At 50.0% G+C, this 8,309-nt stretch overlaps 1 long non-coding RNA gene across 1 annotated transcript; it reads right to left on the bottom strand.

Annotated features, from left to right (window-relative positions):
- Positions 1 to 2,650: 2,650 nt before the first annotated feature.
- Positions 2,651 to 3,419, bottom strand: LOC311585982. The gene is made up of 3 exons (XR_014775416.1): positions 3,253 to 3,419; positions 2,916 to 2,985; positions 2,651 to 2,831 (listed from the first exon to the last, which is right to left on the bottom strand). It is a non-coding gene; the product is annotated as an uncharacterized lncRNA (long non-coding RNA).
- Positions 3,420 to 8,309: the final 4,890 nt, after the last annotated feature.

Raw genomic sequence — 8,309 nt, 5'->3', positions numbered from 1 at the left:
CCTCCTGCTGGTGGCTGGGTGGCATTCTTGAGGCAACACAGGTGACCAAAGAGCATGCTCTTTCTGATTTTTAAATACAGAATATTTTACTTAGTACTGGAGTTTTTTTTCTTCTTTTCTGGAATTGGAGACACATAGTCATCCACCCCAGCTAAGGATGGAAAAATAGCTTGTTTGTCAAATTTAGCTGCAAGTCACTACCAGCTTCATCTCTCTACTTTTTATTTTATTTTATTTTATTATTGTTATTATTATTTTTTGTTTTGTTTTGTTTTTCTGAGACAGGGTTTCTCTGTGTAGCTTTGGCTGTCCTGGACTCACTTTGTAGACCAGGCCGGCCTCAAACTCACAGTGATCCACCTGCCTCTGCCTCCTGAGTGTCATCTCTCTACTATTTGGAAGAAAGGTTAATCTCTCCTCACCTACCAGGCTGTGCCTATGCTGTAAAGGTGGACTCTACTTAATTTGGTCCAGTCTTGACTATAGTGTGCATTAAGGAGGAGGTCATAATACTTTCTCCTGTGACTTCCCCAGGCTGCGTGTTGTTGAGGTTACAGACCTACCCGCTAGCTACGTCCCTTCCGTCTCCACCCAGGAATACAATACAGAATGGCCTTAAAGCAGTCAGATGAACAGCATCACCCACTGGAGAGCTCAGGAGATGCTCTCAAACATGGACATCTCCATCCCATGTCTACTGAATCCAAGACTCTGGAGGCAGGGCCAGGAAAGCGGTCCCAGGTGATCCGGGGGCCTTCCCACTGTGGACAAAACTGGAAGAGCAGCTTCTCCCCAAAACTGGAAGAGCAGCTTCTCCCCAAAAACCGGGGTGTAAAGGAGGGAGCCATCAAGGTTCACTTTTTGTAGGAGGGGCGCCCCACCCTCCTGGTAGCAGTTAAGTATTATCTCCAGGGCTAACTCAAACTCTAGCTCGCACCCTTCCCTTGAGAGCGTTTCTGGTCCAGTGTGAGGCCAGCATCTACAGCTTTGGTTTTGGTTCTGAGTAGCTGCCCCTTCTGGAATGTTCCCCTCTCCCACTTTATGCTGCCCTTCCAATCCAGGGCATCCTCCCAGCCAGCATCATCTTTTTCCATGAAAACTTTGGTGACATTAGCAGCGTCTCCCCCCGAGAATCGCCCGGGTTAGTCAGAGCCGTATAATTTAATACTTAATTGTTTTCTAATTGCCTCTGGTCTGTTTTGTTCCCTCACCCTATTATAAGCAGCCCAAGGGTGGAGGCCATGGCTCCCTCACAGTGTTTTCAATAGGGCTAGTTGCTTGCCTGGTTCACCATTGCGGCCTCAGAGGTCCAGCCTGGCATGAAATCGGCTCTCCACGAATATTAGTTGAATTAATGAATTTGTTGACAGAGCGAGCAGTGGAGCGTTTGACCAGAAAAAAAAATCACACCCGGAAACAAATGACCAGCGCCTTCTGTTCCCTCTGACCAGTGTTCAGCACTCGGGGACTAAGAGCCTCCGTTGGGTGTGCGCTCTTCTGGAAAACTGGAAACACCACTGTGAATGTTCTTTAGCACCACGATAAATGTAAATTTCGAAAGAAGGAAAAGAGAATCAAATGTATTTGAGAGTTGAGTTGGTATTCCAAGTCTTAGGCAGTGGCAAACAGGACAGACATCACTCTCGTAAAGACTACAGCCTAGAAAGATGTAGTGTCTGCCGAGGTTTGTAATACCGTAGTTTGTGAAAAGGAACCAAGAGGAGGGTGAGCATGCTCCCTCCCACGGCCCAGGGCTTTCCTCTCCACAGTTTTAGGGTTCTAAAAACCTCTATAAAGTGGGCATTGCCGGTTATTTAAATTTTGGATAGACGTGTGCGCACATACACATATCTGAGATGGGGCTTTACTACGCATCCCCGCTTCCTTAAACTTGTAATCCTCCCGCCTCTGCCTCCTGACTGTTGGGATTACAGACGTGAGCTACCAGCATGCCCAGGCTCTTGAACGCCTTTCATAGGGAAAGCTTAACTCTTTGGAAGTGAGAACCAGATGAGGCGTGTTTAGCCTGCGGGCTCTTGCTCGCTTTTGACATCTTCTCAACGGAAGAGCTCCGGAAACCAAGAATTCGAGACCACCTTCCAGGCCCTATACCCTGCGCGTATCCAGAACCTGGCTGTTTGCTCCCACAGAGTACCAGCGTTCTTCCTGTAGAAATGAACCCTTCAGAAGTCACAGCAACTTTAAATTTTAAAGTGTGGTCGGTCTGTCTGTCCTTCCAGGTATTTCACCGTCCCTCCCTCTTTTGTGCGTACCCCGAGGGCAGCAGTAGGCGTGCCACCCTAAGGCAATGCCGCTCTCCGGTGAGACCGGGGCTTCAGCTACCCTCGCTTGTGGTAACTTTTCCATGAACACCCAGATCGTGAGAGAAGCAGCCTCCAGAGATTTCAAGTGCTAAGTAATTAGGGCTTTGGAGGTTCCATTCCATAGACCATAAGTGCTGCTCAGGGAAGCGGGAATCTCAGGAAACGTCGCGGCAGGCCCTTCATCTCAAATCCTGTATCTTTTAGGTAGAAAATGGATGTCAAAAAAGAGCAAAAGGGGCTTAGATGTGACTAAGAAGAATCAGAGGGAGAGAGACAAATCCACATGTGGATAAGGAGCAAAGGCAGAGAGGACGGAGACCGTTTTAGTCAGGGTTGCTATGGCTGCCGTGAAATACCAATGCCAAGTTGGGGAGGAAAGGGTTTACTGGACTTCTATACCGCTGATCATCACTGAGGGAAGTCAGGGCAGGAACCCGGAGCTGATGCAGAGGCCACGGAGAGGTGCTGCTTACTGGCTTGCTCCCACTGCCTTGCCCAGGGGGCTTTCTTAAAGAACCAAGACCACAGGTCCAGGGATGGCTCCACCCACAATGGGCGGGGCTCACCCTGTCAATTAAGAAAACTCTCTACCTGCTTGTCCACGGTCCAATCTTATGGAGACATTTTCTCAGCCGAGGCTCCCTCCTCTCTGATGACTTGTCTAAATTGAGTTGAAATAAAACTGTCTTTCATAGAGGGTACTTCAGAGCGGACCTTACCAGCCCCCAGGGGACAGGCCTGAGTACCTATGTACCTAAGGGCTGTGCCTCTCCTGCTGGCAAGGCGTGAGTGACCCTTGGCAGGCCTTACCCCTCCAGGTCTTCCTCCCATCCATGAGTTCCAGCCCCTCTGAGGGCTCCGTGACACCATTGCCGCTGTGTCCCAGTCCCCACAGCACACAGAAGGACCCTTGATCTCCCAGCCACACCTGACTGCTGCGGAGGCTGAGTGCTGACGGTGCTGCTGGTGCTAGACCAGGGCACTTTCAGCAGCGCCTCCTCCAGAAACCACCTCTTCCACAGCAAGGGGCAGGGTGACCCTGGGAGGCCCAGGTGGATGGGTTTTCATTTCCTCTCCATGTTGGTTTGTTTTTTTTTTTTTAAACAACAGCTGTCTGCTTTTTGGTCCCAGGGCCCCTCTGGGTCAGGTCAGTCCATGCTGGCCCAGCAGGACTAAACACGCAGGCAGCTACCTGTGTGAGCTGCTGGCCAGAGCGTTCCACCACAAGGGCTCTTACCAGAGTCCCCGGGCAACGGCTGTGTTCTGTCTTGGAAGCTTGTGACATCAGTGGGTGCTGGAAGGTGTTTAGGGCCCCCGCTACTCTTCACTACCTGTTTTAGAATGCAGAATGCTGTGTAGAGGGAAGCCGGGTTGGGGGGGGGGTGGAGCTATGGAAGACACACAAGCAGCCACCGTGCTTGTCCAACTTCCCAGGAGTAGTCGGTCTCAGAAGCCCAGAGCACAGCACAGGGTGGGTCTCCAACTGGAGCTCTTGTGCTAAGAAAGTCCTGGTATTAGGGAGCGCTTCCTATTGGGGGAACCTATATTTGGGGTATCTGTTGCTAAGGGGTCTCTAGAACCCTGGGACCTTTGGTATGAGGGCTACCACTGAGGGTCCCTAACATTGGGGATTCCTGGCATTGAGGCGCCGCTAGCACTGGGGAAGGCCCTGGCCCCCGGGCATCTCTGACAGTCTAAAAGATGGGTTGTTGGTACAACCAGATGTGGGAGATGCCTGAGGTGGCTTCAGACTGTATTTCCACTATCCCAAGGCTGCAGCAGGACTCAGTTTTCTAGTTTAGCTGACCATGGCAGGAGACCTGTGATGAAGGGGAATGGCTGTTTCCTCTAAGTCTGTACTCGAAGCTTTGCTTTACAACATCCTCTCCCTTTGCCATGGTAATGGGCAGCGCTCTAGAGCAGTGGTTCCCAATGTTCCTAACAATGTGACCCTTTATTGCAGTTCCTCATGTTGCGGTGACCCCCAGCCATAAAGCGATTTCGTTGCTACTTCATAGCTGCAATCTTGCTACTGTTATGAAATATAAATATGCAAGGTTTCTGATATGTGACCCCCCCCAAAGGGGTGTCGGCCCACGGGCAGGGGGGGTAGTGTCTGAGGCAGGTCAGAGTGGTGTCCTGGATGCTTGGAATCCTAGCTCCCCTGTCTCTGCCTAGTGTAGCTATTTCTAGATGAAATAGTATTTGTGCCCCGAATCCTCCGTAAACAGGGTAAACAGACCTAGCCTGTAAAACCCTGGGACATCTGCCTTAATTTGAATCTCACACTAACAGTATGAACAATCTATAATTTTGGGGGGGGGTATAAAAATAGTTGCTCAGCGTATCTGTGGGTTCAGTGTGCCAGGGGCCAGACAGACACAGACAGAAAATGCCCTCCAGTTGTGTCTGCATGGAGCATGGGCAGCGTTTTTTATTTCTAGTCATCGTTTTTGTGAACAGCACAACCATTTGCAGCATACCTTACAGCACAAGGCATTACAGCCATCTACAGAGAGTCTTGCAGCTGACGTGTGTAGGCTGCAGTCTCTGTGGCTTTGGAACCCTGGGGGCCGGGGGGCGGGCGGTCCTGAAGCCAGTCCCCATGGCAGTCACTGTATCCCAAGCAATATTTGTGGCATCCAGGCAGTAGATCTCAATGCAGTGGTTATCTGACATTCAAATGCCACCCATTTGTTTTCCCTGGCAGCCCTCTCTGCAGACCTTTCCCCCCTATGAACTATTTTAGCAGTTTGACACCGTCATGTTCTGGCTGTTATTGCATAATTATCTCTTAGATCTGTCCTATTGGATTTGGGATCTCTGGAGGCCATACCTGTCTCCCGTGTGGCTTTGCTACCAGGACCCTTGTATAGCATCAGAGTTTTGATGTGGCTGAAGGGTTTGAAAAGAAGACACAGTATGAACTTCTCTGTGCCCCCTTCCCTGCTTCCTCTGAAATGTTATCAGCCTTGTGTCTTCCATCTTGCTCTGACCATTGTGTCCTCATAGCTAAAGTGGAAAAGGTCACTGTGTGTGTGTGTGTGTGTGTGTGTGTGTGTGTGTGTGTGTGTGTGTGTAGGGGGGTAGGTTGCTATGTGTCACTTCTCAGAAGACTGTCAGAGATGCAGCTGGTATTTCCAGGGTCCTGTGTCTTTTGTATCTCAGGCTGTGGGAGGCCAGTGTTATTATTTGTCTTTTTGTGATTATGTGTTGCCTTCATGTATTTGTGTGCATCGTGTGCATGCAGTGCCCGGTGAGGACAGAAGAGGGCGCTGGTCCTCTGGAGCTGGAGTTACAGGATGGTTGTGAGCCTCTAAGTGGATGCTGGGAACAGAAGGTGGGTCATTTTCCAGAGCAGCAAGTGCTTTTAATCGATAAACCATCTCTCCAGCCTCCCACCGGGCAGGTGAAATACTTTCCTTACAGTCATGAGGACTTGAATTTGATCTCAGAACCAATGTGAAAGGTTGGATATAGTGCCCCCTGCTTGTAACCGCAGAGCTGGGAGGTGGAGCGGGAGGATTGCTGTGGTGAGTTGCTAGCCAGACAGCGTTGCCCAATTGGTGGACTTCAGGCCAAGGAGAAAACTTCACTTCAACACACACACATACCCACACATACCACATACACAACACACACACACACACACCCCACACACGTACTATACCATATCACACACACACATACTACATACACACCACACATACACATATACACCACACACACACACTACATACATACCACATACACCACATACACACTACACATACACACACATACCACATACCACACACACACACACACACACCACACCACACACACACACACATACCACACACACACACACACACACACACACACACCATGATATAAACACAGGACACAGCATCTACCCTGCAGGTGTAACAGTGTATAAAACTGGATCTGTTTCCCCACAGTAACCCAGGGCTGTAAGGATAGTGTGGCTCCAGAGATTAAGTGGAGAGTGAGGCAGCTCCCACCATGGAGGAAACACCCTTCCACGCACATCCCTGCCCGGGGCCCAGCTCACAAGAGTGGAAGCTAAGCACCTCAACAGGGCAGCCAGGAACACAAGTCTGGGGATGCTGACACTTCTCTTCAACAAGAAACAGGTGTTGACAGGAAGCGCGTGGCTTTCTGAGGTTGACAGTGTAAGGTGTGCTGAGCCAAAGACACTAACCACTGAGACAATGTCTAGTAGAACCGTCAGCCAGATCTGCCATTGTAGTCACTGATGCCTTGTCCCCAGGGTCCTCAGAGCAGATGCTGTGAGCAGTGTGTTCTGTGGGAGTGCAACCAGGGGTTGGTCAAAAGAGGCGTGTGTGTGTGTGTGTGTGTGTGTGTGGTGTGTGTGTGCATGTGTGTACATGTGTGAGTGTTGTGCATGTGTGTGTGTGTGGATGTATGTGTGTGGTATATTTGTGTGTATGTGTGCTATATCTCTGTGTGGTATGTGTGTGTGGTGTATGTCTGTGTATGGTGTTTCTGTGTCTGTGGTGTGGTATGGTAAGGTGTGTGTGTGTATGGTATGGTATGTGTGTGGTGTGTGTGTGTGTATGGTATGGTATGTGTGTGGTGTGGTGTATTTATGTGTGTGGTGTGTGTGTGTGGTGTATTTGTGTGTATGTGTGTGGTGTGTGTGTGGTGTATTTGTGTGTGTGTGTGTGGTGTGGCATGTGTATGTAGTGTGATATGTGTGCAGTGTGTTATGGTAAGGTGTGTGTGTGTGGTGTGGTGTGCTGTGTGTGGTGTGTGTGTGTGTGGTGTATGTGTGGTGTGGTGTGGTGTGTGTGGTGTGTGTGTGTGTGTGGTGTGTGTGTGGTGTGGTGTGTGTGTGTGTGGTGTGGTGTGTGTGTGTGTGTATGATTCCTTTATACTTCAGTAAGTCCACTAATTCTTCAGTTCAGTTTTCTTTCTCTCAGCAAGGTTCACCCCAGGATAAGCAGGACAGAATGAGCTAGGATGAGGGCCCTCTTGGTGTTTTATGGGGTGTCATGTCTTCCTCTAGAGCACTTTGAGTATGCCATCTGCACGTAGCCCCCTTAAAATGGGCCCCAATGGATCTGACAACTCCCAACATTCTTGGCACTCCGGCCCCTGTGAGTGGTCCCCAGCTGTCAGCATCTGCACGAGGTATGTGCACGGGGCAGCCACAAGAATCCCAAGCCTGCCGAGAGAACACTGGGAAGGGAGCCTGGGCTCTGATTCTCAACACATGTGCCCGCCTTTTACATGGCTGTACAGTTGCAGTTGCTAAAATTCCTTCCCTGATGGATGCATAAGTGACATCTACACCTTCTAAGGTCCCAGTGACAGATGGAGTTTACTCTGGGAAGCCAGTGAGTTTATTAGGCTTTACCCATAGTGCACTGAGCGAGGGGTTGTGAGCAAGCACATTGGGGGTCTTAAAGCAGCCATGCTGGAAGGTGGACCCAGCGTGGACGATGACGCCCTCGTGGCCACATGGACAGAGCCCTCGCTCCTCTAGCCGCTCCCCAACCTATATACTCTTCTTCCTCTTCTTCCTCCTCAAGAACTTGTTCAGGGTGTGGGTGGAGAGGGGTGGCTGGATCCATGTGGGGGTCCCATGAGCTTCTCTGCCCCCTCTTCCCGGTCTTAGTCACTGTTCGTTGCTGTGAGGAGACACCATGACTAAGGCAACTCTTATATAAATGAACTAATGTAACTGGGGACATTGCCTATACCATGGGGACATCAGCCCATTACCATCATGAGAGGGAATGTGGCGGTAGGCATGGTGCTGGAGAAGGAGCTGACAGCTACGTCCTGATACAAAGTCAGAGAGAGAGAGAGAGAGAGAGAGAGAGAGAGAGAGAGAGAGAGAGAGAGAATGGGTCTGCTATGAGCTTTTTAAAATAAAAAAACATATTTATGTATTTATTACATATACAGTGCTTTGCCAACACGCCAGAAGAGGGCACCAGATCACATTATAGATGG

This window comes from Acomys minous, assembly GCF_964271855.1.
Source record: "Acomys minous genome assembly, chromosome: 16".
Lineage (NCBI taxonomy): Eukaryota > Metazoa > Chordata > Mammalia > Rodentia > Muridae > Acomys > Acomys minous.
The sequence above is the reverse complement of the archived record's forward strand: the minus strand, read 5'-3'. Positions and strand labels throughout refer to the sequence as shown.